At 41.4% G+C, this 26,515-nt stretch overlaps 1 protein-coding gene across 3 annotated transcripts in view; it reads right to left on the bottom strand.

Annotated features, from left to right (window-relative positions):
* The window catches only part of Numa1 (nuclear mitotic apparatus protein 1), a 68,214-nt gene extending 41,757 nt beyond the window's left edge, over window positions 1-26,457 (bottom strand). Inside the window, exon 1 of one of the 3 annotated variants that reach the window (XM_074084026.1) lies at window positions 26,281-26,457. The gene's annotated coding sequence lies outside the window, so the exon portion shown is untranslated. Of the gene's footprint in view, window positions 1-13,556; window positions 13,796-26,141 lie in introns of those variants that run through there. The other 2 variants (XM_074083999.1, XM_074084006.1) reach the window with 2 other exon arrangements.
* Between the last annotated feature and the right edge of the window lie 58 nt (window positions 26,458-26,515).

The raw sequence follows: 26,515 nt of genomic DNA, 5'->3' as shown, positions 1-26,515 counted from the left end.
AGGTCAAGTTCCTGCTATGCGTTCTCATGGCACCATATACTCCTTCCCTCCATAGCAATCAGTTTCAAATCACACTTCTGTGCGTCTGACGAATTCTCTTTCTCCCACTACACATCGCAGACTGTGCTTACCACAGAACTCTGGAACTCAGCACAATGCCTGGCACAGTGTAAGTACTTAGTAAGAATTTATTAGGGCTGAGTGTGGTACTGCATACCTATAACCTCAGCACAGCAGAGGCAGGAGGATCATGAATTCAAGGCCAACCTAAGCTACAAAGTGAGAACTGTCTCAAAACACAAAAAAGAAACAAAAAAGAATTTCTTAAATATAGCTGGGCAGGGTGGGGTGGCAAATGTCTGTAATCCCAGCACTGGAGAAGCTGAAGCAGGAGGATCAAGAGTTCAAGGTCAGACTAGGCTACGTACGAGAGACTGTCTCAAAAAGCCAAAAAAAAAAAAAAGAAAAGAAAAAATTCTTAAATGAATGGAAGGTTTCACACTATATTTCAAAAATGAATCCTCTTTAAATAAAATCTTTACATAGAACCCTAGAATATAGATAGATAAAACAGTTTAAGCACTTGAACATATGCAAGTGGTAGAGCGCATGCCTGGCAACTGAAAGGCCCCAAGTTCAAACCCCAGTACCACCAAAAAAAAAAAAGTAGGTGGTTTTGAAGTAAAGGGTATTTGGAGCCCTGTCCCCTCAGCTGGTCAGTTCTAGAACTGACCCAAGAAGGATGGATGTAAAATAAAATCACTGTTCCAAGCCAGAAGTGATGTATGTCTGATATAAGACAATGACAATAAAAAAGAAGTGAAAGCTTTGAGAATTATTTATGAGGCCCTCATAATGAGAAAAGGAACATTCCAGAGATACCACTAAATTTCCTAGCTTAAGTGATGGGTAGATGAACATGTATACCAAAAACCAAGAAAAGAGCATGGCAGAGCACTTACCTCACAAGTGTGAGGCCCTGAGTTCAAACTCCAGTACCACCAAAAAAAAAGAGAAAATGCAAGGAAATAATCAGTAGCTAATGAAAAAAATGCTTCGGGGCTAGAGTTACAGGTTTGAGTCCACTTTGAAGTAATGTGAATATAATTTTTAAAAAAGGGTGTACAGCAGACTCATGCTTGCTTATCTGACCTATAAGGGCTGATGTATTCATTTGCAATTAAAATTTACTAATTTTCTACCAAGGCCTCTGCCTTGCATAGCTCCAGTGGGCACCAGAATTAAGAGTAGAAGTGGGAGACTGGGAGAAAATCTAAATCTCTAGAAATTTCTTTTAGCTTCTTTACATTATTTCCACTTCAGGAGAACTTACCAGAAATCCAGTGACCACAGCAATGTCAACAATAAAAATAAGACAGTACAGGTGATGAAAAGAATGGATTTGGGGGTCATTTTTAATTCTCCTTCCTTACTTCAAGTCTACCTCACCCTCTGCTTGGGATTATTCCGCCCTCACCAAAACAAACACCCAGCACTTGAGCATGACTCTGTACCACTGAGAGTGTCTCCTACAACAGCTTTGTGAGGGGCGTTATTATTTTCACTTTACCAACGAGGAAGAAATTCAGAAGAGTTTTATTTCAGCCAAAATTCAGTTAGAGTAGTCAAATCTCAGACTAAGTTGCCTGTCTCAGGGCTCCACACATATTTGCCTGATTTCTCAAAATGAAGACAAATGGGGCATACCCAGTTAAATGATGGTGCACACAACCCTGGCACACTCAATATATCTACCCATTTCTCCACATCCAAAAAAGTCTTGATAATGTGAGTGAATCCGATGGGACTGGAAGCAAGCAAAGCCAAGACAAAGGCCAATCTTTTAGCTAGTAGGGGAAAAAAATGGCATTGAAAAGTAGAACTAATTACACCATTAATGCTGAACTATCTCAATTTCTAAGACAATAAACATATTAAAAAAATGGAATGACAATTGACTTACCAATTATAAAATGAATCCCAATTTCAGTGTTAAGATGTAAAAAAAATAGTAATAGCTTAATATAAATGAAACAATATTCTCCTATGAATAAGTATTTCCATTGTGGACTAACAGACTCATGGGGTGCATCTCCTAAACTGACTTTGTTTTAGAGATGAGGAGACAGAGGCCCATGTTTAACAGTTGTTATGTGACCTTATTAAATTAAAGCTGACATATCAGAAAGCTGAGAACTACAAAGTTGGTTCCTTGACTACTGATTCTGTCTACCACCAAGATGCCTCCCGTAAGTCCAAGAGAAGTTCTGCATATTAATTCTATTTTTACTTTTGTAACTCTGCTTCGTTAACTCACTAAAGAATAAATAAAGAATAAAGGCTGCCTATTAAAAGTCAATTAAGATGAAAAGATGTTTAGGAAACTTCATTTCTTGCTTATAAAAGTTTGTTTTCCTTGTTCTCCAAAATCAATGAAGCAATACAAAGTTAGATAAAGTTGGGCACGGTGGTGCACACTGGTAATCCCTATACTTTGGAGGTGGAGGCATGAGACTATCAAATTCAAGACCAACCTTAGCTACATAGCAAGAACCTGTCTCAAAAAGATAAAAATAGAGTCAGATGCCAGTGGCTCACGCCTGTAATCCTAGCTACACAGGAGGAAGAGATTAGGAGGATCATGGTTGGAAGCCAGCCTGGGAAAATAGTTCAAGAGACCCTATCTCAAAAAATCCATCACAAAAAAGGGCTGGTGGAGTGGCTCAAGGTGGAGACCCTAAGTTCAAGCCCCCTGTACCGCAAAAAAATAAAAAAATAAAAAAACAAAAGCACATAGCCAGGTGCTGGTGGCTCACGCCTATGATCCTAGCTCCTCAGGACGCAGAGATCAGGAGGATCTGGGTTCCAAGGCAGCCCCAGGCAAATAGTTCGAGAGACCCTATCTCTAAAACACCCATCACGAAAAAGAACTGGCTGAGTGGCTTAAGTGGTAAGAGCACCTGCCTAGCAAGCATGAGGCTCTGAGTTCAAAACCAAGTGACACAGGGGGTGGCAGGGGATAGAAAATAAAATTTTAAATTTAAAAAAAAAAAAGATTAACCTCCCAGCTCCTTTCTGTTCCTCTCCAAGCCCCTACACAACATGAGAAATAATATATTTTCCTATGTGCCACAAAAACACAAATATAAATATGTTACAGAGGGATTTTGTTCTTTTCTGTCTTTAGAATACTAGGTTCACACTTTACAACTTATTTATTTCATGTCGTAATTTATCAAGGGCTGGGGATATAGCTCAGTGATACAGTACTTGTCCAGCAGGAACAAGGTTCTGGTTTCAATCCCCAGTACCACAAAACAATAGTGATAATTTATCAACATCCCCCCCAAGTACCAATAAATAAATCCTAACTCATATTTTTAAAAAGCTGCAGATAAAGGATATACCATAGTAAGTTCATGTATTTTCTTACTGATGGCTATTTTCTTTACTTTTTGAGCTGGATCTCCATCTGTTATCCAGGCTGCCTAAGCCTTGAAGTAGCTGGGACTACTCAGGCACCACTGTACCTGGTCTCATGGCTGCCTTCAATCTGTTACCATTTCTAACAATGCTGTAATGAATACCATGTATACATTTCTTTTTAAATAAAAGAAAAAAACTATTCCTACATAAATGCTTTCCTTCTTGTCCCATGTTACTGTTTTTTTCTGTTTTGTTTGGTGTTTTGAGACATGGTTTCACTATGTAGTCCAGACTGATCCTCCTGCTCAGCTTCCTGAGTGCTGGGATTATAAGCAAGCAACACCATATCCAGCTTGTCCTGTGTTTTGATTGTTCCCTTTCCTATCATCATCCCTTTCCCCTTGCTCAGAATTATTCTCAGGGTCCAGTGTGATTAACAGAGGGCAAAGTAATTTGAAGGATGTCAAGACATTGTAACTAGCCCATGTTGGCTGCCTCTCCCAGCCACCTGCACATGCCACTCCCTCCCCCTCATATGTGCTCCCTCTTCTGGTCTCAGCAGCTGCTTCCAACTCAACTGATGTGGGCAGAGCTGGCTTGAGGAATTAATCCTACACTGTCATACTCCTGACCCTGGCAAGTACAAACAGGCCCACCAGCTTAGCTACCTGACACTTGGGAAGGAGAAAGAATACATTAATGCAGTGAAATGATCTGATACAAGAGTGTCTAGATTAACATGCAGCCCCCCACCCCCACCCCGTTCACCAAGCCTCAACCCACATTCAGCAGCAACACTCCTCTCCTAGAGACAACCACCACTGAAAGATTCTTGTAAACCTTTCCAACTTTTCTTAAGCACACCCATCTCTCCTCCCCCAACAGACACAAACATGTATTTTGCAAGTTGCCCTTTTCACTTAAAAAAGTTCTTTGAGGGCTGGGCTAGGGACTTAGCTCAGTGGTAGAACTCTTGCCTAGTATGCATGAGGCCCTGGGCTCAATCCCCCACACTGCAAAAAAAGACAAGAAAAAAAAATTCTTTGCGGGCTAAAGGCATGGCTCAAGTGGTAGAGCACCTGCCTAGCAAGAATGAGGTCCTGAGTTTAACCCGAGTACTGCAAAAATAAATAAATAAAAATAAAATTTTCCTTGACATGTTTCCATATTAACATATAATGGACTCCTTACATTCTTAAAGCCGTGAGAAAAATTCCACAACTTTTATTTCCCCATTTTGCTGTCTTGACATTTAGGTTTTTCACAGTTCAAAGCATGCTGCATTGATACTGGTATACACCTCTTTTTATACACAAGCTAGTATTTCTCTAGGATACAGGCCAATAATTGGAGTTGATGGATCAAAGTTCAAACATTGTAAATGTTGCTAAGTACTCCCAAAGTACCACTGAAAAAGGTATACCAGTTCACAGTTCCACCAACAGAGCATAAAAATTCCTGTTCCAATATCTATAAACAGATTTTTTTAATTTTACCAATGTAAAAGAAACAATATATTGTTTTAATTTATATTATTCTGATTTTTTGGAAAATATTTCAAAAATCTACTCACATGTGCAACTGATCATTCTTACTTCTTATGAAGGCATTACCATTTTGATTTTAAACAGGAGGGTTCAGAGAGGCCAAGGTGACATAGCTAGTAAGAAGTCAAATGACTTCCCATCAAAGCTAGGCCTGTGACTGTCAAGTGTGTGTCCCACTACCCACCAGTAGCAAGCTATACAATGTACCCCCACCCAGCACAAAAATAAAAAAATAAATAAAAATATTAAAAACACACACACACAGTAGCAAGTTATAGCCTGCAGGCCATCAGTTCGTACTTTAGAAATCAAGTTTTACTAAGACACAGTCACACCCACTCATTTATGTACTGTCCTATGGCTACATTTGTCCTCCAATGGCAGAGGTTAGTTGAGCTCCATATGGCTTGCAAAGCCTAAAATATTTACTTCCTGTGTCTAAATAACATGGTCCCACACTGAACTTCTAAAGGAAAGCTTCTCAGTGGAGATTATTTGTGGCCCAACTGACTACAGCGTGGCTATGTTACAGAGCATGGCTCATTTTCAAATGAATTTATGTACAACACAGGTCTGGAATATAATAGTGAAGGAAAAAGAAAACAATATTGAAGGAAAAAACTAAGATAAGAAAATGAAGTCAAAGACATCCCTCTACTACAGGGTTGCAACATCATTCACTACTCCTATGAGCTTACACTTTATCTTCCTTTAATTTCAACTAGTGGGAAACAAACAGATCTAGTTCCCACCTACTCACCACAATGGTAACATGAAACCCAGGCAAGCCCCACTGGTCTGCTGCTAAACAGCCCAACACAACACAAGTTTCTCCTTCCATTGCCCTGGCAGAAAGAAGATTCGCTAGGAAGCACCTAAATATTGCCAGCATGTCCAGCCAACTGCTAAGAGCTGGGGATCTGACCCTTGTGGGAAAGGCAGACTGATTCTCTCCTCTAAACACTCCACTTCTGAAAATCCTGCCATTAAAAATAAGAAGTTATTTCTCCTGGGGTTTTAGCCCATTCAGCTCCTATAGTGAGACAGGGAAGTGCCATCACCTCCAGCTTAGAAACAGGGAAAGTGAAGGTATCTTGTCTTCTTTCCCTTTTATTTCCAAAGATCACTTTAGCTAACAGGGAATCATTCCAGAGACCCCTGTAATTGTTCCTTTCTTCCTCTCCAAATTTTGAATTTATGCAATAATGACGAAGACGCCATCTTACCCTCCAGGGAATTTAATTGAATATAACATTTTGAATGAGAAACTAGTGATCAAAGCAAGAACAGTGCATTTTCTCATGCAAGTAAGCAACATTACTGGTTCTCTGGACATTTGGCAATATATATCAAGAACCTTAAAAATGTTCATATTTGCCCAGTGCAGGTGGCTCAAGCCTATAATCCTAGCTACTCAGGAAGCAGAGATCAGGAGGATCATGGTTTGAAGGCTGCCTGGGCAAATAGTTTGAGAGACCCTATCTCAAAAAAACTCATCACAAAAAAAGGGCTGGTGGAATGGCTCAAGGTGTAAGTCCTGCCTTAGTTCAAGCCCCAGTACCACAAAAATAAATAAATTAAATAAATAAAAAGTAAAGAAAGAAAGAAAAAGAGTTCATGTTCTTTGACCAAATAATTCACACAGCAATAGTTTAGGAAATAATTTGAAATACAAACAAAGCAATAAGTAACTAGCAGCAGAACTATTTATCATGAAAAGCTAGACAAAAACTAAGTACTTAAAAACATAAGAACTCGAATTATTATGCATCCATATGATGAAATCTTATGCTATTGTTTAAAATGTTTTACGATACCCGACTTCAAACTATATTACAAAGCAATAACAATAAAAACAGCATGGTACTGGCACAAAAACAGACATGAAGACCAGTGGAACAGAATAGAGGACCCAGATATGAAGCCACACAACTATAACCAACTTGTCTTTGACAAAGGAGCTAAAAATATACGATGGAGAAATAGCAGCCTCTTCAACAAAAACTGCTGGGAAAACTGGTTAGCAGTCTGCAAAAAACTGAAACTAGATCCATGTATATCACCCTATACCAATATTAACTCAAAATGGATCAAGAATCTTAATATCAGACCCCAAACTCTAAAGTTGGTACAGGAAAGAGTAGGAAATACTCTGGAGTTAGTAGGTATAGGTAAGAACTTTCTCAATGAAACCCCAGCAACACAGCAACTAAGAGATAGCATAGATAAATGGGACTTCAAAAACTAAAATGCTTCTGCTCAACAAAAGAAATGGTCTCTAAACTGAAGAGAACACCCACAGAGTGGGAGAAAATATTTGCCAGCTACACATCAGACAAAGGACTGATAACCAGAATATATAGGGAACTTAAAAAAATAAATTCTCCCAAAACTAATGAATCAATAAAAAAACGGGCACGTGAACTAAACAGAACTTTCTCAAAAGAAGAAATTCACATGGCCAAAAACACATAAAAAATGCTCACCATCCCTAGCAATGAAGGAAATGCAAATTAAAACCACACTAAGATTCCACCTCACCCCTGTTAGAATAGCCATCATTAGCAACACCACCAACAACAGGTGTTGGCGAGGATGTGGGGGGGCGGGGGAAGGAACCCTCTTACACTGCTGGTGGGAATGTAAACTAGTACAACCACTCTGGAAAAAAATTTGGAGGCTACTTAAAAAAACTAAACATTGATCTACCATTTGATCCAGCAACACCACTCTTGGGGATACACCCAAAAGACTGTGACACAGGTTACTCCAGAGGCACCTGCACACCCATGTTTATTGCGGCACTATTCACAATAGCCAAGTTATGGAAATAGCCAAGATGCCCCACTACTGACGAACGGATCAAGAAAATGTGGTATCTATACACAATGGAATTTTATGCAGCCATGAAGAAGAACGAAATGTTATCATTCGCTGGTAAATGGATGGAATTGGAGAACATCATTCTGAGTGAGGTTAGCCTGGCCCAAAAAACCAAAAATCCTATGTTCTCCCTCATATGTGGACATTAGATCAAGGGCAAACACAACAAGGGGATTGGACTTTGAGCACATGATAAAAGTGAGAGCACACAAGGGAGGGGTGAGGATAGGTAAGACACCTAAAAAAATTAGCTAGCATTTGTTGCCCTCAATGCAGAGAAACTAAAGCAGATACCTTAAAAGCAACTGAGGCCAATAGAAGGGGACCAGGAACTAGAGAAAAGGTTAGATCAAGAAGAATTAACCTAGAAGGTAACACACATGCACAGGAAATTAATGTGAGTCAACTCCCTGTATAGCTATCCTTATCTCAACTAGCAAAAACCCTTATTCCTTCTTATTATTGCTTATACTCTCTCTTCAACAAAATTAGAGATAAGGGCAAAATAGTTTCTGCAGGGTAGCAAGGGGGTGGAGGGGAGAGGGAGGGGAGGGGGTAGGGGCGGGGGGGAAAAATGACCCAAACATTGTATGCAAATATGAATTTTAAAAAAATGTTTTAAATGGGAAATACTCAAGAAATGTTGAATTTGCTCACCTTTTCTTTGGGTAGTGCTAGGAATTAAACCACGGCCTTGAACTTGCTAGGCAAGCGCTCTAGCACTAAGCTATACCCCAGTGTATTGATTTTTTCTCTTAACCTCTTTTACTGTTAAATTTTAAAAGCAGGATATAAAACTATAATGGTATGAGCCCAATTTATTTTTTTAATGAGACAGGGATCTTGCTATATTGCCCAGGCTGGCTTTAAACTCAGCTCAGGTAATGTTCTTATTTCAGCCTCCCAAGTAGCTGAGCATGCTTGGTTTCCCAGTTTATTTTTTAAATTACATATATAAACAGTTGGGTATAGTGGTTCATACCTGTAATTTCAGCATTCAGGAGGCTGAGGCAGGAGGACTGCAAGCTCAAGTCTAGCTGGGCTACATAACAAGAACTTGTCAATAAAAACATTAAATAAGCCTGCCACCAGTGGCTCACACCTATATTCCTAGCTCCTTGAAAGTCTGAGATCGGAAGGATCACAATTCAAGGCCAGCCCAAGCAAATAGTTCATGAGAGCCCATCTTCAAGATAACCAGAGCAAAATGGACTGGAGGTATAGCTCAAGCAGTAGAGCACCTGCTTTGCAAGGGTGAAGTTCTGAATTCAAACTCCAGTACCACCAAAAAAAAAAAGAGTACTATGGCCAGGTGCATTGGCTCATGCATGTAATCCTAGCTACTCAGGAAGTGGAAAAGCCTGCAAGACCCCATCTCACCCAATAAAAAGCTGGGTTTGGGAGTACATGCCTGTCATCCCAGCTACACTTCAGAGGATCACCAGCCCAGGCATAAACATAAGAAAAACAACAAAAGCAAAAGGCTGGGTTGTGACTCAAGTGGTAGAGCACCTACCTGGGAAGTGCAAGGCCCTGAGTTCAAATTCCAGTACCATCAAAAAAAAAAAAAAACCAAAACCCAAAACTGAACCATGATATACAACTGGGGAAAACTGGTAATTTCATATTGTTTAATATAATAATCTACTTCCAGAAATATCATGAGACAAAACAAAAAATGTAGACAAAAACTTACACATTCCTGCAAACATCCATCAGAAGCTATTGGTAAGTAATGGCTACTTTTGCAAAGCAGAATGAGGGTGAAGAGGGAAATGCAGGGGACTTACTGACTTGATGAGATTAAGAGTTACTTCAGTTTTCTTTTTCATTCTTTCTGCTTTTCATATTTCCAACAGTGAATATACATATCCCATACTTTGGAGGGTGAGACTGGGAGGATTGCAATTTGAGACCAGCATGGGCAAAGAGTTCATGAGATCTCCATCTCCAAAATAACCAGAGCAAAATGGACTAAAGGTGTGACTCAGGCAGTAGAGCTCCTACTTGGAAGGAAGGAAGGAAGGAAGGAAGGAAGGAAGGAAGGAAGGGAGGAAGGGAGGAAGGGAGGAAGGGAGGAAGGGAGGGAGGGAGGGAGGGAGGGAGGGAGGAAGGGAGGAAGGAAGGGAGGGAGGGAGGGAGGGAGGGAGGGAGGGAGGGAGGATGAGACAGAGAGAGAGAGAGAGAGAGAGAGAGAGAGAGAGAGAGAGAGAGAGAGAGAGAGCTGCCTGGCAAACTTTATTTATATTGTAAGAACCAGGAGCATAACTTCTCAACCCTAAAGCCTAAGACCTTAAAAATAAACCAAGCCGGGCACTGGTGGCTCACGCCTATAATCCTAGTGACTCAGGAGGAAGAGATCAGAAGGATCACAGTGTGAAGCCAGCCCAGGCAAATAGTTCTTGAGACCCTATCTTGAAAAATACCCAGCACAAAAACAGCTGGCAGAGTGGCTGAAGCGGTACAGTACCTGCCTAGCAAGCATGAGGCCCTGAGTTCAAACCCTTGTACTGTAAAAAAAAAGACCAAGAACTAAGTAATATGGATTGGGTCATGCTATTCTAAACCTCAAAAACAGTCAACACTCCATACAGAATGAAACCCAAACCCCTTAGCATGATGCTTAAGGTTCTCCAAAGTCCAGTCTTCCAAATTTTTTCCAGCCTCAACTCCAGCTCATTCTCCTAACATACTATAAGGCACATTTTCCCCAAGCACGTCAGGCTTTTTCTAGGCTCTGTGATTTTACCCATAGTGTGAACTCCTAGAAATGCCTTGACTTCTAAACCTGTTTTACTCTTATGCATCCTTTATAATCCAGCTAAAATAGCGTGTCTGGAGGAGAGTGGGTCCCTCCCACAGCTGTTCTTTCCTCTGTGCTCTCACCTTGCTTGTTCATCACACTTTATTTCATTCCTCCTTGAGTGGATGCTAGCTGTATCATGTCTCACCTGAGTAAGCTCTTAGAGGGCAAAAACCATCTCACATACTTAGTTTCACTCTCTACAACACTGGCACACAGTGTTAGTTTCTCTAATTTCAAGTCATACATCTAGCATGAGTTGCAACGAAAATATCATGGACCTGCCACTTTAAGGGGACTGGCAAACTGTTTACACAATCCTAATTAAAACTAAAGGGTACTGAGGGAAAGAGAAGAAATAGGGAGATTAAGAGGTGTGGATTCTACAAATCACCTCCACCTCAGTTTGGAGCTGGAATCTTCCAGCCTAGTAAACTCACAAGCAACCTATTCCCTCTTGGGGGTTTACAGGACCTAAGTATTGAAAAGTAACTGATTAGGCCTTTGTCTCTCCAGCAATTGGCCCTGCTCCTGGGTATTTAACTTCTAACTGTGGTTACATGGGGCTTTTTCTCTAAAGGAACCCTGCTGGACCAATTATTGAGGGAATGCCTTTAAAAAAAAAAAAAAAAAAAAGGCTTGAAATTAACAACAGCAGGGAAGAGTCTCTCAATCCTGGAAATCACAATATCCACACTTTCATCCCCTCCTCCTTTAAACAACAGGTCCTCCTAAGGAATAACTTCTCTCAACATCAGCATGTCCTCCGATTGTTCTCTAAGAGAGACTCTCAGTGCCTGCTTCTCATTAAACAACTACTTCATGTTTGGCCACCCAGCTGCGGCTGCAAGCAGAAAGTAGTCACAATAATTTAGGGGATAAAAAGGAAATTCCACTGCGACCCCCAGCAGTCAAACAGCTTCACACAAAATATATGCTTCCCCACCTCAAACCTCCTTAGGCCTGTTTGTCAAACTTAGAACTCAGCATCTTGCAAGTTTTAACATAAAAATGAAGAAAACAACACCTGTATTAAGAAGAACTGCAAAGACTTAGTGACAGACACTCTTAACCAGTTCTATTTTACTAATTTACTAACTATTGCCAGGAACAGATTCCCAGATACTACAATCTAACTGGAATGCATTCATGATAATAGCTCTCTGTCTTGCCCCCCCCAACCCTAAAGTCCTCCAGCCAGTCCCCCTCTCCCCCTCAACTTACACTTGCTGACAAAAAAAAAAAAAAATCAATGTAATGATTTTAATTCATCATTTCTCCTACAAAAGACTGGAGAAACCAAACCATCTGCTTCAGCCACACCACCTGGGGCCCATCCTGACTTGACTTGCGCCTGCTGGTGATCATCAGCTGTCAGCCAGAAAGTCTCTGCCAGTCCTTAAGAGCTGCAGCTGCAATGGCTCCTTAGAGGCTCTTTCCACGACAATGTGTTTCAACCCCTTTTGCCCCTCAACACATTTGTGATTTGGAAGGACTACCAGGAGAAAGGCTAATTTTCTCCACTTCTAGTCACCTTAATCTATAGGTATGCTTGTGTACAGTGAATATAAAGAAAAGTGACTTTTTTCCTTAGCAAACAATTCCCCTCTTATTAAACCAGGTGAAAACTGTAATCAAAATAGTCTCCTTAGGAAGCTATTTACTTCAACTATTTTACCACTGCTCAAAATATTTACAAAAACACACACACACAAAAAGAAAAAAATTACAAAAACACTTCTTTGGGAACTGCCTTTAAGTACTACAATATGAGAGACACAGAAAAATTAAGTCTAACCATTTTATAGTCACACCTCATTCTTCACCAAAAAGGTATTGCCTTGCTTGATTCTTTGGCTTACTGTATCTTTTGGCTGTTTCCAAAAATTGAACCCACTAAGCAAAGGTGAAGACTGCTACCTCTAAAGATAAAGACTGGCTCAGCAGCTGGAGGTATAGCTCAGTGGTACAGCACTTGCCACAAGGCCCTCAGTTCAATCCCCAGCACTGTAAGGAAAAAAAAAAAAAAAATGGACTTAGAAGTTAACATTTCCTGAGCACCAGGAGCATACCAGTGTAAAGGCTAAGAACACAGTAATGTTGAGGGACACAAGCTTACAAGCATTGTGACTGTGTAATAGAAGGGACAAGATATGTATGCTATCTGTCACATATGTTAAAAATAAACTACTACTTCATAATCATAAATTTTTGCCCTAGAAAAAATCTCCAAGCTTATACAAATCAACATGTGCATTTTTACATATGAGAAAACTCCAACAATGTACCACCCAGTACAACAATCATAAAAACACTTTTTAAAAAGATGAAAAAAAAAAAAAAAAAAGGAAAAAAGAAAACTCTAACCCATCAAGGTTAGACAATTTATCCCTGGTCACACTACTGGTTACCAAGAATCTAGAAAGCCAGATAACCTGATTCCCTGCATAAAACACAAATGCATACTTAGCCACACAGTTTTCCCTTTCCAGCTCCTCACTTCTGTCTTTCATTCCTGGTCAAAGGGGAGACAGATAACTTGGAACATGTAGGCACATCATGAATGGCTCTGAAACCCAGTACTTAAGACCAGGACCTCTCTACAGTGACCCCCAACAGGTATGAGCCTATGTTTAGTGTCTAACTCACAAGGTTTCTGACCAGTCTACTCAGAACAGGGGTCAGTGAAAACTTCTAGACACTCCCCCAGAATTGGAAAAATACATGTACAAAGCCACTCGGGCCATCTCTTAAAGTAGCCTGTTTGCGTCAAGTGACTAAAGAAAGGCTACTTGGAAGAACCTGGATCAGAGAAAAAAGAAAGTAGCAAAGATTCAGCTCAGGAAACAGCTGACCAATGATAAAATAAAGAAAGGACAGGAACCATCTTGACTTACCTCTGAAGGCTAGGACATGGGGATCCCCAGCAGTCTGGACTTGAATGAGTCTCTACCCAGGGAAGGGGCAGAAAGACATGAACACTTGTTCATTCCCCTGCCCTGCACACTGTTGCTCAGCTCAGTCTCACAGCATCCTGGGGCTCCCCAGCACTCTGTGGATCAGACGGCAACCAGAAGGGAAGCCATGCCGGACCAGGTCAATGGGGTGAGTCAGTAGCAGAGCAGGAAGAGTCACTGGGGCAGAAATTCTGGCCTCCTGTGACAAGAATGCCAAACCACACCCATTCTGGGGCAGCACTGAAGAGGCCCTGCCCTACCAGGATTCCAGTCCCTAAACCAGGAAAGACACCTCCCTCAGGAGGCTCCATACCACTCTCATTTTTAAATGTCTCTCTCCTGGTCTAAAGCCTTATACAAGTTTTCTTCTCCCTAAAGCATCAGCTCTAAATTCTTGGGCTTGCTTTCCCAGTTCACTGTGTGACCTAAAGTCGTTTATTCACCCTTACTTCCCACTAGTCCACAGAGTAGACTGGGAACTAACAAGCCAGTCTTCCCACTTCTCCCTGGCTCACTCCCATGTCTTCAGCTGACCCAGAGTGACATACTCAAACACCTTCAGAGGTCAGGCGGGTCACAGAAATGAATGCTTCAGTGGGGGCATGTGGCAGAATGAGGGGGTACTGCCTCTTCCTAAAGGCATTCAAATATTTTAACTGAAATATTTATGCACTGTTTCACTGTGTGCATCACAATAACCTTTTAAATAGCTACTACTAGTCTGTCTTGCAAGTGAGGAAACTTCTCCAAGGTTAGGCAGCTGGCAAGATGCAAGGCACAGTGTGTGGACTTGTCTGAAGCCAAATCAGCACAAGCTCCTCAGGAATACAAGCACCATAGAAGATACAAACCCTCAAACTCACTGTTCATGTTGCAAAACCTAAACAGTGAGATGGGAAACTCAAATCCAATCTTACCTAACAAGCTGCACTAAATCCCTCAAATCCCATCTTCCTGTCAAAGTTTTTCCTAGTTATTCCATGTCTACTGAAATCTTTCTTCTCTCAGTTCCTAGACAGTTTACACAACAACTGAGTGCTAAATTATACTGTTTTGTAAAATTGGCTCTGCTTCTATGTATTTAAGAGTTAGCTTCAAAAAGTAAAAAAGCCAGGCGCTGGTGGCTCACGCCTATAATCCTAGCTACTCAGGAGGATCCTGGTTCCAAGCCAGCACCAGGCAAATAGTTGTTTGAAAGGCCCTATCTTGAAAAGACCCATCACAAAAATAGAGCTGATGGAGTGGCTCAAGGTATAAGCTCTGAGTTCAAATCTCAGAACCTCAAGAAAGTAAAATACGTTAGTTTCATTAATCAAATACAGAATTAACTTAGTTTTCCCACCTAAAATGTTTTTTCTACCTAAAATGTTTAACTTGAATCTTTTTTTCTTTCCGGCTATAATAAGGTTTAAACTTGGGGGCCTCTAGCAAGTGCTCTACCACTTTCACCATGTCCCCAGCCCTTTTTAGTTTTAGTGTTTTATTTCTTAGTCTTGTGCGTTTTCCCAGGCTGGCCTAGGACCATGATCCCTCTAACCTCTGCTCATCAAGTAGCTGAGATTACAGGTGTCTACCACCACACCTGGCTTGATTTTTTTGTTTGTTTGTTTTTGTGGCACTGAGATGTGAACTCAAGGCCTCATGCTTGCTAGGTAGGTGCCCTTACCAACTGAGCTACTCTGTCAGCCCTTTTTTGTGATGAGTTTTTTTGAGACAGGGCCTGAGAACTATTTGCCTGAGGCTGGCTTCAAACCACAGTCCTCCTGATCTCTGCCTCCAGAGTAGCTAGCATCACAGGTGTGAGCCAACTGACGCCCAGCCTGGCTTATTTTTTGAGATAGGGTCTTGCTAACTTTTTGCCCAAGCTGGCCTTAAAGCACAATCCTCCAACCTCCACTTCCTGAGTAAGTTAGGAATACTCGACCATTTTATTTTGAAACAGGATCCCACTACGTAGTCCAGGCCTTCCACAAACTTGTAATCCTCCTGCCTCAGCCTCCAGAGCACTGGGATTACAGGCCTAGGCTACCACATGAATCTTATCAAGAGGAAACAATCAGACAAATCCAAATTAAGAGACATTCTGCACAACTAACTTGAACTCTAAAATATAGTGGTATGAAAGATGAAAAGGCATTAAAGATTAAGAGAGATTTAAGAAATGTTCACAGGCCTGGAGGCATGGCTCAAGCAGTAGAGCACCTGCTATCAAGCACAAAGCCCTGAGTTCAAACCCCAGTACCATCAAAAAAAAAAAAAAAAAATGAGTTAAAGCAGGATAGACTTGGCAAAATCATGACAATTAAATGAATGCATGCTTCTTCAATCGATCCTGAATAGAAAAAAAAAAGGTATTATAGAAGACACCACTGGGAACATTTGAGAAATCTGAATCATCTGAATCATCTGTGTATTAGATGTATAGAATCAGTGGTAAATTTTTTCTGAGTGTTAATAAGTAGTGCAGCAGGCTGGGTGTGTAATGGCTCATGCCTGTGATCCCAGCTACTAGGGAGGAGGAGATAGGAAGATTATAGTATGAGCCCAGCCTGGGCAAAAATGCAAGACTCTATCTGAAAAATAACTAAAGCCAAAGGGCTGGGGGCATAGCTCAAGTGGTAGTTCAAACCCCAGCACTGCCAAAAAGTAACAATAGTGTGGCTTGCCAGGCGCCACTGGCTCATGCCTGTAATCCTAGCTACTCAGGAGGCAGAGATCAGGAGGATCACGGTTCGAAGCCAGACCATGAGACCCTATCTTGAAAAAACCTTCACAAAAAAGGGCTGGCAGAGTGGCTCAAGGTGTCAGCCCTGAGTTTAAGCCCCTGTACCGCAAAAAAAAGAGTGTGGTTATATAGGTATGGATACCCTTGATTTTAGAAAATCCTTGCTAAAATATTTAGGGATGAAGTAATATGATATACACATTCACCTTCAACAGTCAAAAGGTTCAGAAAACAAAGGATGGAGAACAAATGTGGCAAAATGTTAACAGATAAATCTAGGTGAAAAGTATACAAGTATTTCTTTTTCTTTTGGTAGTACGGTGTTTGAACTCACAGCCATATACTATCAAGGCAAGGGCTCTACCTCTTGATCCTCACCCCCAGCCCTTTTTTAAATTTTATTTTACAGTTAGAGTCACAAGTTTTTCCCTTGGGCCAGCCTCAGACCACTTCTCACATAGCTGGGATTATAGACATGTTACATCATGCCTGGCTTCTCTGAGACAGGGTCTCACTGACATTCTGCCAGAGCTGGCCTCTAACTGCAATCTACCTACCTCCACCCCCGGTAGCTGGGATTACAGTTCTAAACCACTGTCCCACTACAAGTATTTCTTATTTTATTCTTTTAAGGTATCTACAGGTTTAAATTTTTCAAAATAAAAATTGGTGAAGCAGGAAATCCTGCATTATAAACTCAGGTGTGAAACTAAGCTCTGGAGGTTAGCAACCTCCAGAGTCCACTTTGCTATGGTTTAATGGGGGTACAGTGTGAACTCTTAGGGAAAAAGAGGGCTCTCTAAAACTCACATTGTCACACTACAGGAAATCTAGAAAAGCAGGAGAGCAAAGCTACTATTCCTTCACTCCTCACCAAGGCCATCAGAGAAATACAAACTCGACAAATGCCCACTCAATAAGGCACAGTGCAGCTGCTGCCCACACGGAACCAAATGTTGAGGTCACATTGCATCCACCTTGCCTCAGGGCACCAAAAACTTGACAGCCTGCAAAACAAGTGTCTCTGGTAAATCACAGGAAGGCATTCAAGTGGTCAGATAAATATGCCTGAAATATACAGTCTTCATTCCTTACCAGATAAACCAGTCCTTAGCTGCAATAAGACAGAAAAAATCTGCAAGGCTGAATCACTGGCATTTCCTGCACTGGCTTCAAAGAAACTGGCCCTTAAATAGGACAGAAAGAGCAGGCAAACAAAAAAAAAAAAAAGCAGAAAGAGAGAGAAAGGAAGGGAAGGGAGGGGAGAGAAGAGAGTTGACAGATAATACCACACAGCTGCCAACAGGGGCCTCAACCCAGGAGCATCCTGTTGCAGTAGTGTGCCCTCTCCCTTCTACAGCCACCAGATCACTCTATTGCCAAGTACCCCTTACTAGGGTAACTACCAAACGGCCAACCCTTAACCTTGGTTCTCTCGATGACACTGCTCTTTCCTCATAGCTCCCCCTAATTTACCAGAAGGAAGAGTCAAAATATTCCCCCCAAATCTCCATTAACTGGAGTAAGATCTACAGTACTCTGATGTGGCACTTGCTTCTCAAACTTAGCATGCTAAACATTTTACCAAAGACTTAGGGTGAAGACATATAAGGCCTCCTTGCCAAACTATACAATTAAACTGTAAAGGACAGAAAATACCATGCTTTTGGAATTGACCTGGCAAAAAATCTTAACAAGCCAGGGGTGGAGCACAATCGTAATCTCAGCACTTGGGAGGTAGTGGCAGAAGGATCATGAGTTCCAGACCAGCCTGGGCTACAAAGCAAGACCCTGTCTCAAAACAAAATAATGCACAAAACAAAAACTTACTACCTCTGATGTTACTAAAAATAATAAGAAACACGCTAAGAATATAGCTCAGTGGAAGAGCACTACTCTAGCAGGTTGGTTGGAGACCCTGGATTAAATCCCCAGCACAAAAACAAAACACTTTAAAACTCACTTGAATAAAATTAAGTGTAGCTGGACACAGGTATCTCATGCCTATAATCCTAGCTACTCAGGAGACAGAGATCAGGAAGGTTGCAGTTCAAGGCCAGCCCAAGCTAACAGTTTGAGAGACTCTATCTCAAAAACACTAAAAAGGACTTCGGGGTGGTAGAGCACCTGTCTAGCAAGCGTGAGGCCCTGAGTTCAAACCCAGTACCACCAAAATAAATAAACAGATAGACAGATAAATAAAATTAAATGTAAATCCTGCATTCAGAATAAAAGAACCACTATGATATTTACTTTTACTTTTGTAAATGACATTGATGTACATCCAGTACAATAATAATAAAAATAAATTAAAAATAAAAATAAATTAAAAATAAATTTAAAAATAATTATAATTATAAAAATAAATTTAAAAATAATAAAAAATAAATTAAAAAATAATAAAAATAATAAAAATTAAAAATAAATTTAAAAATAGAATAAAAGAACCAATCAAACAAATGCAGAATGGTAGAGACCCAGTACAGCTGTTCATATTTTAAAAGGCTGCCTGGAAATGGGTTTTAAAAAAAAAAAAGCTATCTACAGTAGAGGAGAGGCAGCCGCTAGGTATGTTCTCAATGAACTCTGAATTGGGCAAACAGAGCTATCCTGTATATCAATGCAGTCTCAAGATGATTAGAACACAACTCAGTGCCCAACCTTTGGAGACTACCATCAGAAAAAGAATGCCAATGACAGTGCTGACCAGTCTGGAAGTATGTCATGTCAAACATGAGGGGAAGAACTACCAATAGAATATGGCAAATTTTTTTCAAATATATGCATGCCTGTCATGCAAATGAGGAGAAAGACTTATGTGTGTAACCCACCCCCCGCCCCAAGAAAATAAAACCAGAGCTAATGCGTAAAAGTTCTAGGCAAACTGAAGTGGCTTGACATAGGAAAGAGCTTTTAGCACATTGTGTAACAATGTGAAATACGAGACTGGACATGGTGGCTTACACCTGTAATCCCAGCTACTTGGGAGGATTTCGATTTGAGGCCAGCCCAAGCAAAAAGTTCACGGGACCCCCAAGTGAACCAATAAAAAGCTGGGTATAGTCCAGTCATCCCAGCTACAACAGGAAGTATAAATAGGATTATAAATGTTGTGGATAAATGAGAGATCCTATTTGAAAAATAACTAAAGCAAAAAGGGTTGGTAGACAGGCTCAAGAGTAGAGCATCTGTGGAGCAGGGTCCTAAGTTCAAACCCCACTACCATTAAAAAAGAAAAAAAAAGAATGTGGGACACAAAGGCTGTAGAGATAAGGGTGCAAACCTATATTCTTAGCACTGGGGAAGCTGAGGCAGAGGGATCTCAAGTCTGAGGCCAGCTTATGCTGTACAGGAAGATCCTGTCTCCAAAAAGAACATGGGATGCAGAATTCACAATAGTTGGATTAGGACACCGATTCTATCATTTACAAATAGTGTGGGTTGGGGTGGATTACCTAATCCATCTGTGCCCAGTTTCCTTCCTTGTAAAAGGGAATGGTAGTAATAACAGAATTACCTCATACAGCTCTGGGGAGTAGTTCGTGTACAGGGCATCTGGTTCATAGGACATGCTGAAAAAAAAAGTTAGTTCTTGCTATTACTAAGCGTTGATATAACCTGAAAACCTTCCTACTAAAACATACATGGAAATGCTTAGAAAAATGCAATAAACATCTTTTACACTGTACCGGTTATTAAATTACTGTGTCCCAGCACCACACCAACCCTGTTAGGCTTGGCCTACCACTTCTGTCAACAGGGGGTGCTAAAGGGAAAATGGAAGGCAAGAGGTTATGCGGGGTTTCCTCCTTCCTCTGCCCACTTTCTAAGCTCCCAGAAGTAGCCTAATTGTGCACCTCAGTCAGAGGCACCTGCATCAGCTGGGTAGGGCTCCACTGAGCCTCGCTCCTCCAGGGCACTCCTGAGAGCTCCCAAGAAACCAGAGGCACCAGGCAACAGTCTCTCCTCAGAGAATCTGCATGTAGCTCCTGAACATCCCTTTTGGTTCTGATAACCTCAACCATTTTCCCTTTGTTTTTCAGTCCTGGATGAGGAAGCTACTTAATGCAGTTATTATATCCAAGTTACTTTAATATTCCCTTTTTGCTTTTTCAGCCCTCCAACACGAACACAGAATGATTTCCTTTATTGAGTTCACTCTATTAAGATAACTAGGCCAGGTGCAGTGGCTCACAACTGTAATCCCAGCTACTTGAACGGATAGGCAAAAGGATCGAGGATGGAGGCCAGCCCGATCCTCCCATCTCCACCAGGGTGGTTCGTGCCTCTGACCCTAGCTACAAGGGAGGGAGGCCTAGGTGGGAGGATTGAAATTAGAGGCAGGTCCCAGGCAAAAACATAAGATGCTGTTTGAAAAATAACAAGCAAAAAGGGTTGGGGTGTGGCTCAAGTGATAGTGTACTGCCACCACCAGTACCACAGAATCATAAAAAATTAGTTAATTAAAATAAAATAACTAGAGTTGGTGGAATGGTTCAAGTGGTAGAGCGCCTACCTAGCAAGCGTGGGGCCCTGAATTCAAACCCCAGCACCACCAAAAAAAAAAAAAATAAACAAGTAAGTAATGTGTGAGCTGGGTATGGTGATACATAACTGCAATCCCAGTACTTAAGAGGCTGAGGCAGGATTGTGGTTTCAAGACCAACCTGAGCTACAGAGCAAGTTCAAGGCCAGCATGCACTATATAGCAAGACCCTGAATCAAAAAGAAAAATAAAAGCCGGCCACTGGTGGCTCACACCTGTAATCCCAGCTACTTGGGAGGCTGAGATCAGGAGGACCACAGTTTGAGGCCAGCCAGGGCAAACAGTTCTTGAAAACCCATCTTCAAAATAACCAGAACAAAATGGACTGGAGGTATGGCTCAGGCAGTAGAGTCCCCTGCTTTGCAACCTGAGTTCAAACCCCAGTCCCACAAAAAAAAAAAAAAAAAAAAGGCTAAAATAGTGTGTAGTTTCTGTTTTGGTGATTGAATCCAAACTGACACATGATAAACTGAGCTCACAAGAAAGTAAGAGATATCCCAGGAATCAGAAACAAAGAAGGTGAAAGTTGGAACAGTAAACTGGTGGTATAACTGCCTAGTAGTGTAAAAAAATGTATGACACCTTCATAGGTAAGGTCGAATATCTACAGCCCACAAAAGACCTTGGATCCCTATGCAGAGAATGAGACCCAAAGGTCACTCCTTATAAAAACAAAACACTAGGTGCTTGCCTGGCATCCTTGAGGCCCAGTGCTGCCAAAAAAAAAAAAAAAAAAGAAGAAGAAGCTGGAAGCTGGTGGCTCAAGCCTGTAGTCCTAGCTACTCAGGAGGCAGAGATCAGGAGGATTAGGGTTCAAAGCCAGCCCAGGCAAATAGCTCAAGAGACCTTATCTCAAAAACACCTAACACATAAAAGGACTGGCAGAGTGGCTCAAGGGGTAGTGTGCCGGCCTAACAAGTGTGAGGCCCTGAGCTCAATCAAACTTCAGTACTACCCCCCTCAAAAAAAAAAAAAAGACTAAGGGGGAAAAACATCTATCCACAGGGAAATAAGGAAGCTTGCCTTGCTCATCTAATGAAGAAAAAAAATTTTAGGAATTTAAAACCACAGTGTGTACATGTACAACAGTGCATGTGAAGTTCAAATTTACACATTTATGGCTTGGAAATCTATAAGTAAAACAAAATTATAAACACTTTTGGCTCGGGGGTAGGGAGAGTAGCATTGAGTGCCCAACAGAAAAAAACACAGCGCCTCTAGGAGATTCTAGCCAATAAACACATGAAAAGATATTCAGCATCAGCAATTATCTGCAAAACATGAACTGAAACCACAATGAGCTGAGTGCAGGTGGCTCATGCTTGTGAGATAGACCATAATTCAAGGCCAACCCGGAGAAATCGTGTGCAAGGCCCCATCTCCAAAATAACCAGAGCAAAATGGACTAGAGGTGTGACTCAAGCAGTAGAGCACCTGTTTTGCAAGTGCAAAGCCCTGAGTTCAAGCTGCAGTCCCACCAAAAAAAAAAAAAAAAAAAAACCCACAATGAGAAAAGATTGGTAATACCAAGTGTTGGTTAGAATATGAAGCAACTGGAGCTCTCCTACACTGTACTGGTAACACAAAATGGCACTACTACTTTGGAAAAATGCCAATTTCTTGAAAAGTTAAACCTGCACCTGCCATATAATCCAGCCACTCCCTTACAAAAAGAAACAGATATCTACTCAAATATTTGTACATTGTGCTCACAGAAATGCTATTCATAATAGCCCCAAACCTGGAAACAATCCAAATGTCTGTCACAGCAAATGATACACAAAATGTAATATAGCTATGATTAAACACAACAGAAAATAACAAATTACTGATACATGCAACTAAAAGGATAAATCTCAAATATATTATGCTACAGCAGACAACCCAGACACGAGTATATGCTTTATGATTTCATTTACGTGCAATTTTATAAACACAAATTAAGCACAAAAAGCAGACCAGTGGTTCCCCAGACCAGTGTGAAAGGGAAGATCTATGAACAAGCACAAAGAAACTTTGCCAGTGAAAGAAATGTATCCTTATTGTGGCAGCTTTTTACAGACGTGTACATCTGCCAACACTCTCTTTTATTTAAATAAAATTTATGGCACATAAAGTGTAATTAAATAAAACAGATTTAAAAACCTTCATGAGAGTTAAGGAGCTCAGTGGTAAAGTGCTTGCATAGCATGCCCAAGGTCCTAGGTCTGATTCCTAGCAATAAATAGACAGACAGATGATAGATGACAGATAGATATCCAGACAGACAGCCAAATAAGTTGCTGAGAAAACTGACCTCAAATCAGGCCATGTAAAATTGCCGTAAAACAAGCAAGGGAGTACACATCTATAATCCCAGCACTCAGAAGGCTGAGGCAGGAGGATCTCAAGTTGGAGGACAGCCTAGGCTACATACTGAGATTCTGTTGCAAACAAGCAAACAAAAATGCTGTAGATGCTTCTCTGAATATGAGCTCACAATACAAAATTAGAAATTAAGGAAACGGGCCAAGCACTGATGGCTTACACATATAATCCTAGCTACTCAGTAGGCCAAGATCAGGAGGGTCATGGTTCCAAGCTTGGACCAGGCAAATAGTCTGCAAGGCACTATCACGAAAAAACCCATCACAAAACAAGGTTTGGCAGAGCGGCTCATGCGACTGAGTGCCTGCTTTGCAAGCATGAAGCCCAGATTCAAACCCCAGTCCCACCCCAAAAAAAAACCAAAAAGGTAACAACTGGAAATTTTTATAAAATTGAAAATGAATGATATAAAAATCTCACCCAGTAAAATAAATAAAATTAAATTCACACCATGTTATGGAACGCAGAACACAAATGACAACAAAGAGGATCATAGAAAAAAACAGAAAGAAAGATTACCTGTGATGAAATAGTACTTAAATTATGAGTACAATTCTCAAGAGTAACAACAGAAAAGTTAGATATTCAATGAAATTACATTTTCAAAAAGCTAAGGAAAAATAATTGAAAGTTTAGCACCCAGCTAAACTATCAGTCAAAACAGAAGATGAAATAAAGACTTTTTTTGGTGGTTGTATTGAGGTACTCAGGGCCTCACACTTGCTAGGCAGGCCCTCTACCACTTAAGCCACTTCACCAATCCTGTCTCAAGTTGGGTTTTTTCAAGATAGGGTCCCATGAACTATTTTGCCTTGGCTAGCTTTAAACTAACCACGATCCTCCTGATCTCTGCCTCCTGCGTAGGTAGGATTACAGGCCTGAGCCACAGGTGCCCAGCAGAAATAAAGACATTTTTCAATGAAGATACTGCATTGAACCACCAACAGACCTCCCACTGAAGGAAATATCTAAAGGCTGTATACATCAATTCAACAAAAAAGGAGAGAACAAAACACAATAAAAAATGGTGGAAAAAAAACAAAACAGCAGTAACTATAGAGTAAAATCAAATCATAACAGCACAAAACAATTATTACTAATTAGAATTGTTCAGGCTGAGAATATAGCTCTGTGCTAGAGTGATGCCTAGCATTCACAGGCCCTGGGTTTGATTCCCAGCATCTAAATGAAAAAGTTGAACATTGAGATAGACTGTCTTTGGAAATGGGCTCATTCTTGAAAGTGCTCATTTTGAGTCTGAAAAACATTTTTTTTTATGTGTTCTGTATGCCACTGGTTAAGAGGCTGAAGTAGAGGATCCCAATTCCTTCTGACTGTCTGATTTTATCAATTACGCACAGCTGTCAAACACAGCCCCTGATCATCTCCGTTTAGCCATCTGAGGCAGGGCTTTGCCCCCATCCTTCTAAAACTCAAGTCTTAAGGCATTCTTCCCACTTCCACATTCCATAAGTAAAAAAGAACATTCTAAACAGAAATGATTCTTAGTGAGCTTTTAGGTAAGATCTTCAAGCTTTAGGGGGAGTATAATTTTGGGTTTGGACTAAGATTCAGGCAATACAATTAGTCATCATTTACTTGAACTTGGGCCAAGAGTACTTTATGCTTCTTCCTCTCCAGAAGAAAATAGCACACAGGAACTGTGTGACTGATCTAACACTCTCACCCATTTCCAACATGTTCACAGCAGAAGTCTACCAGTAGACAGCTCCCAAACTCCCTGACCACCAAAGCTTCCTGCCCATGGAGAGTAACATGAATGACAACTCAGAACTCTGGGAACAAAGAAGCAGGCAAGAGACACCAGACGGAGGAAAGTGTGGATTAAAACAAATAAAGATCACATTTTCAGGAGGCAGTGCCATTCCAACAAAGAGGACAGCTTAATGCTGAGGTTCAAAAGTCACTAAATGAAGATGGGAAAAGTGAGGCTCCTATCGCATTTCAGCCCAAGAAAATACATCATTCCAAAGCATAGATTAATGGCCATGACATGCTTAAATCTTGTGTAACCATCAGGGCACAATAAAAAAAAACAGTCTCATTATCTAGAAAGACACAGGAACACTGGAAGAAACTCTAATAATACCGGTGGGCAAGTGCTACCTCAGAGGTGAGCCAAAGAGGCATCAATTCAGATGGACTCCCCCCTCTACCCACAGTCTTCAGTCATATCACTTAGTCTTAAATTTGTACTCTTCAAGGTGCTTACACTCACAACAACCCAGAAAGTAGGTAAAGTAGGTGAGATCATTGCTTACCTATATATGAAAAGTGAGGCTCAAAATAAATTAGTCCAAAACAAAGAGCACCCCCACACAGAACTTTCCCCAGTCGTCATTTATGCCCCACTCTCAAAATCACTAAGGATAGCCAACCTCGCACTACTCATGCAATCCTAGGAAGTAATAAAGAATAACAAGATGGTCAGCAAAATTAATTTAAGAAGATCCTTGCAGGGCGACGGTGGCTCACGCCTGTACTCCTAGCTACTCAGGAGGCAGCGATCAGGAGAAAGGAGGTTCCAAACCAGCCCCAGGCAAATAGTTTGAGAGACCCTATCTCGAAACTGGAGTGGCTCAAGTGGTAGAGCGCCTGACTGGCAAGAGTGAGGCCCTGAGTTCAAACCAAAGTACCGCCCCCCCCAAAAAAAAAAACAACAGATCCTTATAAAGCGTGCAACACAATGACTGAAACTTACTACTATTGTTAACAATAACAGGCGAGGACTTTCCCTTACAGGACCCCTCGATTGCAATCCTGAAAGGATTCCCCCACCCCACCCCCTGCCCTCAGATGTAATCCCACGGACACGCCCCCAAACAGACCCTCCCTCTCGGCCATTCAGTCTCCCCATAAACCTTACCCCCAATAGATTGTCCCCTTTCAGACTCGATTACGAAGGAGGATTTCCGCTCGCCCCGGCCTCTCCAGCAACCCCTCCGGGCCCGGACATCCCTGCCGGCACCCAGGCCGCACGCCAGCTGCGGGCCCGCGCCGGTTACCTGGCCGCGCGTTCCCGCTCCGCCACGCGCTCCCCCGGACCGCACCTCGCCGCGGGCTCGCGCCAGCAATGAGTACACAATTAGTTTAAACTATGGCCCCGCCCCCTCGCATCTCCCTCTGATTGGGCTCTGTCTGCTCTTGTTCGCAGGGCACACTTGAGGACCCGGGAAAAGGAAGTGCAAGGGCCACTGGGAAGGGAGAAGGGGGTATTACTACTTCCGGACCCCAGCCTGA

This window comes from Castor canadensis, chromosome 1 (genome assembly GCF_047511655.1).
Source record: "Castor canadensis chromosome 1, mCasCan1.hap1v2, whole genome shotgun sequence".
Taxonomy (NCBI): Eukaryota; Metazoa; Chordata; class Mammalia; order Rodentia; family Castoridae; genus Castor; species Castor canadensis.
This window is presented reverse-complemented; position numbering and strand designations above follow the sequence as displayed.